This window comes from Euprymna scolopes, chromosome 28 (assembly GCF_053919585.1).
Source record: "Euprymna scolopes isolate OS-2025 chromosome 28, ASM5391958v1, whole genome shotgun sequence".
In the NCBI taxonomy this organism is placed as follows: Eukaryota; Metazoa; Mollusca; class Cephalopoda; order Sepiida; family Sepiolidae; genus Euprymna; species Euprymna scolopes.
In genome coordinates, this window is record NC_136509.1 from 80,227,734 (window position 1) to 80,239,874 (window position 12,141).

Genomic DNA, 12,141 nt, shown 5'->3' on the forward strand with positions numbered 1-12,141 from the left:
GAGGAGTTTGATTCTCAAAGGTCAAATCGTTGAACTTTAACCCCTTAACATCCAACTTTCTGGCCGAATATCGATCAGAAAGTTTTTCACAAATTTCCTTACCCTGAATATCAAATTTCAAGTCTGTAGACTAAAAATTGACAGAGTTATTGCGTAGGGAAATCTGCACACACAGACACACACAGACATTTTCACTTTTATATATATGGGATCCCGATTGCGAATCTCGCTAGATTCAGCCACTCTGATGAGTCGTAGACGACGAAACACGTGTCAGTGGATAATTATATTTTAAAAATAATACATATATATACCGCTCCCCATGTGGGTGTACCAAATTGGTTAAAGGGAAAAGTATTCCTCATTCGCATTTAGGTAAAAATGCACTTTTGTAAATTGAATTCATTCAAACCGTATCGCAAAAATAAAAACAAATAACATCTATCTATCTATCTATCTATCTATATATATATATATATATATATATATATATACGTGCGTGTGTGTGTGTGTGTTTGTGTGTGTGTGTGTGTGTGTGTGTGTGTGTGTGTGTGTGTGTGTGTGTGTGTGTGTGTGTGTGTGTGCTGTCAATATGCAAGGCCAGGAAGATGCAGTATAACATTAGTCTTATGAAAAATCATCATTACTTTCGACATTTAAATGTTATATTACCAATACGCGGGAAACAAATCGATTTGTTTCCTTGGCGTGTGTTCCACGAAAATAATCGGTGAACATTTCAATAACAGTGAACCGAGCCACTTAATCCGAAAATACCCCCCCGCCTCTCATAACTGCCACACTGATCCGAGCATTGGAAAGAGGTCAAATCCTGGGTTCAATCTTCCCAAATCCGAAAGGTTAATTTTTAAATGGTCTCACCTGATTCTGAGTGAACGATTGAAGAGAAACGCGAGGCGAAAGCACGGGGTTAAGATTTTCAGGGCACGGGCCATGTCAAGTAGAATCGGCCGTACTGTGTTGAATTGGACAATTCATTACTGCAAATATGTTGTAGACATATGCAGAGCGAGAGATAGATAGAGAGAGAGAGAGAAAGAGAGAGAGAGAGACAAAGAGAGGATGGGAGAAGGGAGAGAGGAAGAGAAGGGAGAGAGAGAGAACGAATGAATTGATGAAGGGGCGTGAGATCCCTCCGCACCGAAAATTGGCTGTTCGTTATTTTAATCATGATCATGTCCGAATGCTTGACAGCTGATTGGCGTGTTGTGCGCAAGCGCACGACGGTTCAAAAGTTCGTTTTAGAAATGTTGGTGTGTCATGTCAGCCTAAAAATAGAAATCAATTTGTGTGTTCATCTTGTTTTCATCCTTTTCTTTCTTTTTCTCTTCTTTTCGTCTCCGTTCATCCACCTATTTACCTATACGTATATGCCCATACCTAACATCTTAATTATCTAGCAGTCTGTCTCTCCTCTTTAAAATTTGGAATCTCTCCGTAGTATATATGCACGCACATATCGTATACGAGCAGGGGGAGCCCGACGTTGCCTGGAGCTGAATGATGATCAACGAATCTTTCAAACTCCCATATTTTTTATTATCATCGAAATCGGTAAAATCACCTATTTTTCAATCAAATCGATCCATTGTCTGATCTAGATGCCAACTAATCGCAGTGAACAAAGAGAAAGCTTCACATGCCTCTCTGTAGTGACTTTATCCGCAATACATAGTTGTCTATATTGCACTGTAGAAAACTTACTCTTGATTTTATAAAATTAAATTTGAAATAAAAGGTATCATAGTGTAATAGTGGTTTTAACAGAAACAATCATTCGAACGCGCCCCTGTCATATAAAAAAACTACTTTTGGTTTATATGTCGTGTCTGTTTTTTGTTTTATTTTACTTCAGTCAAAGTTCTCAGAAATCAAGGGGCCCACAACCTGGGGCTAACACTTGAAGTCTATATGAGATACATAGATATTCGAATATTCCATTTAAGCTCTTTATTTCTCAAACACTGAGTTAATAAAGAAGTTGAGAACATAATTTTTCCTGTCCCCAATTAACCATTTTCATATGTTGTGTATCTTTTATTTTGGTCTCTTGGTCTTACTGAATTCCAGGACAAGAATTTATCTAGTCTGGTGGATTATCCAGTTTCGTGCTGTTACTTGAGGTAACATCACTTGGAGAAGGGGCACCATTCCTCGTAAAAGCTTATATGGGTTAGCCATAGTTAGGAGCGAATACTATGTGAGTTTGAATATTTGGTCAAGGTTTACTTCTATGGAAAAAGTATCCTCATGCCAGATTGTTCTGACAAACCCCTGTACAGAGAGACCTTAGACACTCGAGGATAGTGTCTAGTAGGCATTCAAGTTCTCTCCCGTATCTGTTGGTATGGGCTGTAATAAGACTTCTCAACCGCACTTGTGTTGTTAGTGTTTTTAAGGTGTTAGCTTTAGTCAAATAACCCGTTCATTTTTTCATCGGTTTATTTCGATTATCGACTATCGATACATCGCAGTTATTCCGATATAAAACAAACAAAAAACCCTGCCAGGTACACAAGTTCCTTTGTGTGAAATTTCATAAAAACCAGCCAAGCCGTTTTCGAGTCCATAGGTAACTCTGTCACACACACACACACACACACACACACACACACACACACACACACACACACACACACACAAATTCCCTTACTATAATGGAGGATATGTAATCATTATATACATATGTATAGATATGTATAATTATTGCAAACTAGATATTTAATTATTATAATTTGTTAGACAAACATACAAAAATATATATATATGCATATACATACATATATATACATATATATGCACCTACATATATATATATTCATACACATGCATGCATGCATACATATATATATATATATATATATATATATATATATATATATATACGTACATGTATATACGTGCATATAATGAGAATAATTGAAATAAAAAGGAAAAAGGAAGTTATGTATTTATCAAAGGTTCATCCAAATTCATCCAGAGGAAATCTCGAAATAAAGACGTCACGTTTATGAACACATAATCTGGATTGTTTTTTTTTTATTTTTCAATACACACACACAGACACAGACACAGACACACACACACACACACACATATATATATATATACATATATATTTATATATATATATATATGAGGTAGTTGCCTGTCTAGCCGCACTGATGAGCTGTGAAACAGCGAAACAGTACTGTATGTGGATGACTATATATATATATATATATATATATATATATATATATATATATATATATATACTAGCAAAAGTACCCGTTGTCGACTGGTTCAAAAAGTATGATAGGTTATGAAAAGTAAGGGTTGTAAATTTGGGTTGAATTTGAGGGTATCAAAACCAAAGAAAATATGATGAAAGTAAGAATAAAATAGATAAACCCCATAAATTATTATACCATCTCTGTTCACAGTGAAACGTTTATCAAAATATTCTGTGGATCTATATTAAAAAACTTTGTTAAACTTTGTGACATATTTACATTCTATGGAGGTCAGGTGCGAATGAACACCCCCTAAATTTTATTATACCATATTTCTTCAAACTGCAACATAATTATCAGAGTATACTTACGCAGATAGATATGAAAAGTCTTTATTAAAGTTTGTGCCTATTTCCATTCTATGGAGACCAGGCGCGAACGCAGACCCCACAATTTTATTATACCATCCCTATTTAAGTTAAAACATACTTATCAAAGTAATCTTATTTACATCTATATCAAAAACGCTTATAAACGTTTTTTTTTTAATTTTTATTTCCATACTTTGTGGACCAGGCGCGAACGCAGATCCCACAATTTTAATGAACCACCGTTCTGCCAGATCAAACATACCCATTCCTGTATCTCGATACATCTTCTATCATTATATGTAATCGGTTTTTTTAAATGGTCAATCATATAGGAGCCTATTCGTGACCACACACACACACACACACACACACAGACACACACAGACACACACACAGACATTCAGCTTATATATATATATATATATATATAAAGAATACACATATTGATGTCTGCCACTTGAAAGCAACTGCTTGTGTCGCTTGGCGAGAACTGGTAAAAACAGGCTGGGATTATTTTTTTAATTTTTTTGTGTGATAAACTGAAAAGAGCAATTAGGAGAGGAAGCATAGAGATTTTGCCATGCGACTATGCAAATGGTATCTTTGAAACGTGTGATCGTGTTCTTCTTTTGAAAACAGAGCATGTACATCATATTAAATCTCACATCGACACAGCATCGTCATCAAGTGTTCCGCAGCAACTTGATAGCACAGTGTATGTTTTATGCAGTAAGGGATGCAGGTTCGCATCTGGACTGAAAACGCACATGGTTGTCCCCAAAGACAGTGATCTTATCCGGATGCAATTAGGCAAGTTAATACTTTGACTTTTGTTTGACATGTAGTTCATCGTCCTTTTAAATAAGCTGCAGACCTTTGAAGCCACCTGATAACACATGCGTAACTATTAGATGCAGAACATGAAACATTAGACAGCAATCATCTGTAGAAATGCTGTAATCATATATATATATATATATGTATATATATATATATATATATATATGATTTTCAGAATGTGAGAGATTGTATAATAAATTCCACAGCCAAACAACGCCGCAGCCTGATGAGCCCAAATGAGGGCGAAACTCGAGTCATGGCTCTTGTAGCTGCGGCGTTGTTTGGCTGTGGAATTTATTATATATATATATATATATATATATATATATATATATATATATATATATATATATATATATATATATATATATATACTCCTATAAATTCGTTTTTCTTTTGTGTGTATGGATATTCATATTAAAAACGCTCCTTTCTATTTTACTTTATTTATTTGCTTCCCCACCAAAGCAAATTAGACACAAGGCCGTTTTTAATGTGGGGTAAAAACCAACTCCCCTAAAGGTAGGCAAAAAGGGGGCACTCTGGTTGCCAAAAATAATAATTCTCCCAGTATAGAGGGTTTCCCCTCCATTGACTGGTACAAATTATCTTAAGTGCATCATCTGCAGAACATATACTGCACTTTGATCTCGGCCCGAAGGCCAAGAAAAACAGAAAAAAAGGCAACCCTTTTTTCTATTTATTTAAATATTTATTTAAGAAGAAAAATCACAAATTTTACAGAATTTTAGTGTTAAAATTATATAAAACAGGCAACTAATTCTTTTTAAATGTGGCATGAGGCCAAAAAGGGTGTGGGGGGAAGATGGGTGTCGGGGGTCGTCCACTTGTCTATTCCCTATCACTAGTTGCAATCACCACAATACCGCATTCACTCTAGGGGTTGGATCTACTTAAAGCCCCAGATGACAATATGTACATTTTTTTTTTTTTTTTTTTTTTTTTAAGCAATAAAATTATATACAATGGCTTTTTTTTTTTTTTTTTTTTTTTGACTTTATATTTACAATGAAATAATGACAAAATGGAAATTGTGATGTGTATGATATATGCGGATGAAATTGTGATGTGTATGATATATGCGGATGATGGGCGGGGATAATGAGAGCCTTAAAAACACCCCAAAATAAAGAAAAATAACAGTAATAAAAAATAAATGAACCAAATAAAACGTTAAACGGTGAATGTGTTAGTATTGACCCACCCTTACCTATTTGATTTTGAAATGCTTCCTGTTTTCCGGTATCGGCCGAAAACAAGGGAGCACTTCCTAAGAGGGAGTGGGCACAGCTACGGACAAAATAAAGGGGGGGGAAGGGATATTCGGTGACCTCCAAGAAAAATAACATCGGGACGGGTTGGGACTAAAATGAATTATCAGGACTGGGCTTCTTTGGAGGTATCCTAACACCTAAAAATAAAAATTGGGGACATGGAACTCATTTATACTAACTAGCTAAGGGACTGATCCACTACGGGATTATCTTGATCTGGTCTGGGGGTTGCTTTTACGGTCGGCGTGTGCCATGCCTAGGCAGGGAACACGTACTCAAGCTTGTTTCGTACAAACGCACATAAACTAGCGGTGTGAATCCACCTCCTACTAAACTGTGAGCGAGATAACCTCCTTCTATCGCATCTGATTTTGATTTTAAGTTGGTGTTTAAAATACAAAATCAGATCCCGATGAGAAGGTGGCTCCCCCCCCACGCCCTATCTCTATGCGTGAAACCCACACTACCAGTCTAGCTACGGCCAAGGTCGCTAGGAACACCATTCGTTCCTCCCTAGGCCACAAGGGATCTGCGTTGTAGACAACGGATGCTAAATCCAGGATCGTCACCTGATCGGGGACGATGCGAGCCGTGACCTCACTGACATACTCCCAGAATTCACGGAGCTTGGAACAAGTATAAAAAGCATGTTCTACGGTTTCTAAGCTATCTTCGTCGCACCGTGGACAAAAGGAACTAAATACCATACCAATTCTAAACAATATGTCATTGAGGGGTAGAGCGTTTCTAACCAATCGCCAGGTCAGGGAAAATTCGGAATTGTTAAGGTATCCCCGGCCTGGCGCCCAATTCCACAGAGAGCGAACCTCCCCCTCCGACAGCTGCAGCCGCTCCCCAAGCGGGTCCGAAGCGGTCCCCACCACTAATCCCCGATATAATGCCCTTCTAGGCTGTGCAAGGTCCAAGGACCCTGGCATCGCTCTAAGCGCATTTCGGCATTCGTTGAAGAATCTTGATTGCCCTCTCGGCCTTCTTTGGCATTCAATTAAATGATTGGGGATAAGGTCGGGAAAAGCTGCACCGACCGCTGGACCCCAATCAGACTCCTCAATCAGAGTTCTACCCAGGAACGCCAACCTTTCGGCATTTTTGTGGCTAGCCAGGTCAGGCATCCCCAGGCCCCCATCTTCAAGACGTTGAGTGCAGACCTGTCTACGGACAAGCGGCCGTCGCTCATTCCACAACAGTAAGAAAAGCGCACGCGTTAAGGCCGCCTCGGACCGCAGGCAGAGGAAGTACAGCCAATCGGTAAAGGATCAGCGGAAACACATAAGTGGCGCATGCCTCCGCCCTACCTTTAAGGGACAATCCCCTTCGAAGCCAAACCCTGACAGACGCTTCGACCTTGCTCTGTACTTCCGACCAGTTCTTATCTAGACATAGACCGGGTCCAAACCAAACACCCAGAATACGGACCGGGCCATCCGTCCAGACAAATGCGCCAGGCAAAGCATTCGAGCCCCGCCAAGCGGCCAACCTCAGGCCAACGGATTTGCTGAGATTGACTACGGCCCCTGTAACTTGTTCATAACGCTTGAGAGCCTTAATCACCGTAATAATATCAACGACGCTCGAAACAAATACGGTGACATCATCGGCAAACGCGGAAACCCTGGCTCGCGCACCGCCAGGAAGAGCAATTCCGCGCAGGGCCGGTCCAGCCACCATGGTCCTCACTTTCCTAAGGAATGGTTCCAGCGCGAGGACATGCAGCAAGGGCGACAACGGACACCCCTGTCGCACCGACCGAGAAACCGCGAACGGCGCCGACCGCACCCCGTTGACCTGCACAACTGCCGTCGGCCGAGCGTACAAAATGGAAATCCATCTGCAGAAGCCGGATCCAAATCCGGCGGTCTCTAAAACAGCCATCAGGAAACGATGATCCACCCTATCAAACGCCTTGGACTGATCCAAATTAATCAGCGCGGCTTCAGTGTCGTCTTATAAATTTTCTATGACTGTACGTATCAAATGCAAATTATTTTGAATTGATCTTCCCTTCACAGCGTAATTCTGATCCGGTTCGACCAAGTCAGCGATAACAATATGCAAACGATTCGCCAGCACTCGGGCCAGGATTTTTAAATCCGTATTCAGCAACGTGATTGGCCTAAAATCATCTATCCCCCCAACATGTGTGTCGTTCTTCTTCAGAAGTGTGACCACTCCTTTGGTAACCTGACTCGGGATAGATCCCGTGTCAAACCAGTGCTTAAACACACCCGTCAGAATCGGAACAAACATGTGCGACATCCTCAAGTAAAGTTCGTAGGGTAGTCCATCCAGTCCTGGTGATCTGTTATAGGCGACCTGCTTCATAGCAGCTATGACCTCAAACTCTGTAACCCGACCATCGCAACCAGCCGCTCGGGCCGCCTCCAGGCGGGGCGAGCCAGCCAAATAGTTGCCAAACTCCTGGACGCGGAGCCTGGACAGCTGCGCAAAGAGATCTTCAAAGTGCACTCGAAACCGCTCGCAAATCCCCCGAGCCGACACTAAGGAGTCCCCTTTCCGGGCTCTGAATTTTACGAATGTAGTTATCCGATTTGCGCCCGAGCGAATAGACTCGTTCGGCTTTGTCAACATTCACAGCTTCGTTGGGCATCTTTTTAATTCTAGTCCTAACTACCTGGCCCTGATATCGCTCGCTAGCCAAACGACTCAGATCCGCCTTAGCTAACCCTATTTCTAGGGAATCCCCCCCAGCCACCGCCCGGGATAGTCTATCCTCTAGACGCTTCTCTGCCTTGGCCCTATCTAGCGAGAGGCGTTGGCCATATTTGACAGAGAAGTCTCTAATGCTAGATTTGGCGTTTACCCACCACTTACTCCCGGTAACCGCCCCCACTAATCCCTTCTGTATGTGTTTAGTTAGCCTTTCCCGAAAGTCACCTATCTCCAGTAGGGAGGTATTTAACTTCCAGTACCCAGCTAACTTGGGGTTGCTATCTAAGTCTAACCTGGCCACAAGTAGTTTGTGGTCAGAGTGGCCTAACCAGTGGAACGTGGGACAAGATATGTATTCTATGTTGCCTCTTCTAACTAACAACCGATCCAAGTAAGTACTTGAAGCGGAAGGCCTGCTAGAGAGCCACGTCCACGTCTCCCGCCCCGGGTGATCCACCCGATACCTGTCTACCAGATCGCATCTAGCCATCAGGTCCGACAGACTGGTTTCACACCCATCCGTCCCGCTAGTCCCGCCCACCTTATCTGCCCTGGGGTCAAGGATGGCATTCCAATCACCCACTAGTATTAACCGTTCCGAACCCCCGAGAAACACCTCCAACCGCCGGAAAAAGGAAACCCGCTCCCGTACGCAATTGGGCGCATACACCACGACGACTCGAAACGCTCTATTTGCCACGGCAACATCGGCCACGATCAGTCTACCATCAGCATCCGCGTGAACAACGCTAACCGTTGCAGAAAGGGTGCGCCTAACTAACAAAGAAACCCCCCTACTTTGACTATCACCGTATGTTGAAAAGACATCATAATGCCCCTCCAGCACCCGATGATCGTCAACGCAATCGTAGTGAGTCTCCTGTAACGCAGCCACATCTATATTCATCGACATGAGGTCCCTCAGTACCCTAGCGGCTTTGCTTAGGCACCTCATGCCCCTAACGTTCAAACTACACAAGCTCAAGGACGTGGCCATTGTGTCTAGATATCCGCAACCACCGACCTAAAGTCTTTGCTAGAAAGGGTGCCGCAGGACTGGGCGAGGTTGCCCGAAAGCAACTCGGACGTTACTCGTCCGTCTCGCGCAATACCTCCGACATCCAGGGGAAACGTTAATTTAAGGGCCCTATACAAACAAGGGTGGACGTAAATAGGAACCCTACCTTCGCATCTCGGCGCCAGCTGATCGAGGGAGTCATGCCTCTCTTCCACCAACTTTAAATCTGGAATCGCCCCCCTGGCGTCGTCGATCATATTCCACATGGCCTTCGTGCGTCCAGTTTTTGTATGGCGCACAAAGGTCATGACTAGGGGGGCGTCTGGGAAGTTTTTAGGGTTGGTAACACTTTTCCCGTCGATTATTTTCATTTCTCTAAGCGGCTTAATCAGGCCCCTATGGCGCTGCGTTATATACGTGTCAGCGTGAAGGGGGTCTACTTCGCAAATCCGGTCTCCAGGAAGGTAGGGGAGCTTTTTCGTCTTTTCACTCCTTACAGGAGATACAGAGGCGGCTCTTCTACCGCTGTTGGTTTTTGTCGCCGGCTTCTCCCGGGACAACGAGCGGGCACCGGTTGGGGGGGTATCGAAAAGGGATGGGGATTTTGGTTCAGCCGATGAGGTTAGGGTAGGGGTTTTTGGTGACTGCACCGTAGAGACAGTCTTCTCTACATTCATAGGGGACGGGGAACGGGACCCTGCCTCCTTGTTTTTTCTCGCCTTCTTTTTAGTTTCCTTTTTCGGCACTTGGTACTCTATCACAGTAGCCGTTTCCTTATCGTGCTCCCCTTCTGAGTCAGACGAGGAGACCGGATGCATTCTTTTCTGGCCGCTAACAACTTCTTTAGTGGTAACGTTGGTGGAAGAGACCGTTGACGACACTGTGGGAACCGGCTGACCTTGTACCTCAGGGGGCTGCTCTCTTGTGGAGGGGGTCTTGGTGGTTCTGCCATTCTTCTTTACCACTGTAGTCCAGCCGTCCGACGTTGTTGCTTCTTTGCCCCCTCCGGTTAGCTTCTCAGGGGCTGCTGGTACCACTGCCGCCGGCTTTGCTACTACTACTACTGTCTGTGGGTTTCTTTTCGGACATTCCCGTGCCATATGGCCCTGCTGTTGACAATTCCAACAGTGGGGCCTGCGACCTTCTACTATAATGCTCATCGACCATATGTCGCACCTGAGCATGGGGGGGATGTTTTGTAATCCTTCCTTGTCAACACGCATTTTTAGGTTGTAGTCCCCTACCATAAGGTTACGGGGACCACGGACAGGAATGACGGACTCTACGTCCCCATATTGACTCATAAAGGCCCCTAATTGCTCAGGGCCGAGAATACAGGGGACTCCCAAAATAGACACGTTCGTCCGCGTCTTACTTAAATATTCCGGCTTAAGTCGAATATGTCGCCACGTGTGTTCCGATTTGAAAATATTGGCGGCGTCTTCCTCTTTGGGCAGTAGTAAATCCCACACTGCATAGCTTCTACGGCAGATATAGGTTGCGGGGATATTTAATTCCCCCAGAATTTTCGCCATGTCGTCTTTCGGCACACCGGTTAGCGCTCGTTTCTTTGTGTCTATGGAGACTAACGATATTATTCTCTTTGAAAGTTCTTTCATAGTTTTCGGTTCTACTCTAATAACATTTCCGTCGGTCAAATCCTTATATTTTGTATCGAATAACCGGCGGTAATCCCCGGGAGTTAGTTGCGACTGGGGGCCCCAGTCTTTTACCACTGCCGCCGCGGCCGTCTGCGGTGTTGATATTATCGTTTGTGACACTGTTAACAGCGGTGATTTCTGTCCCGGGGCAATAATAGAACCGGACGAGTCTATTGTTTGTGAACTCCCTGGCAACGTCGGCCACTCTCCCGGCTTCTCCCTTGGGGACGACGGTTTAGGGGTCAGTGCCGGTTCTTTTGTTGCTGTGGCACTAGCTGCCCCATTCCCTCTTTCAGTCTGAGCAGCCCCCTTTCTTTCTCGTTGACGCGACTTTCTCGCTTGTCGTAGTAGCAGTTCTTGTCTGTTGCATTCATCAGCGCTACTGTCGCTGCTACTAAATTCTATGTCGGCTTGCTTCGCGGCGTTCAACTGTTCGTCTAAAAGCGTTAACATGTTAATGGCATCTTCCCTGTCGTCTGGCAACCCGTTCGAAAACGTCTGTTCCGACTCGGTGCTTCTCCATATTGAGATATCTCCAGAGGTTGCTGGTTTAATTCCCGACCCTAGGGGGTCCGTTCTCCCATAGGCGGGAGGGCTGACAATTAAAGCCCTCTTCCTCGGGTGATTCCACCGAGTCGGAACACCTCTTTCAGCTGGCCTAAATCTACTGCTACTACTATTACTGCCGGGAACAGCAGTACGACTAGTTACGTGAGAGTCGCTGCCTAACGCAAACGATTCCCCTAAATTAGCGGTGCGGGGGACAACACCGAGTTTTGTGCGGGGGTCAACACTAATCCATCCTAGTGGTCTGTCTACTGGGCCTGAACCGGCGGGCGTGTCGGGGACACGAACGCCAGAAACCGGGTTAGGCGGGGGGTCGGAACTCGGACCACGTGGCGGTAGAATTTTTTTTTTCCAAGGCCTAATCCTGTGCTCAGAGGTGGCTTCGGACCCCGGGCTAGACATGTCTGCACCGGAGCCCGGCCAAGTTACCCTCCTCCTCTGCGTCTTCTTCCCGGTTGGCCC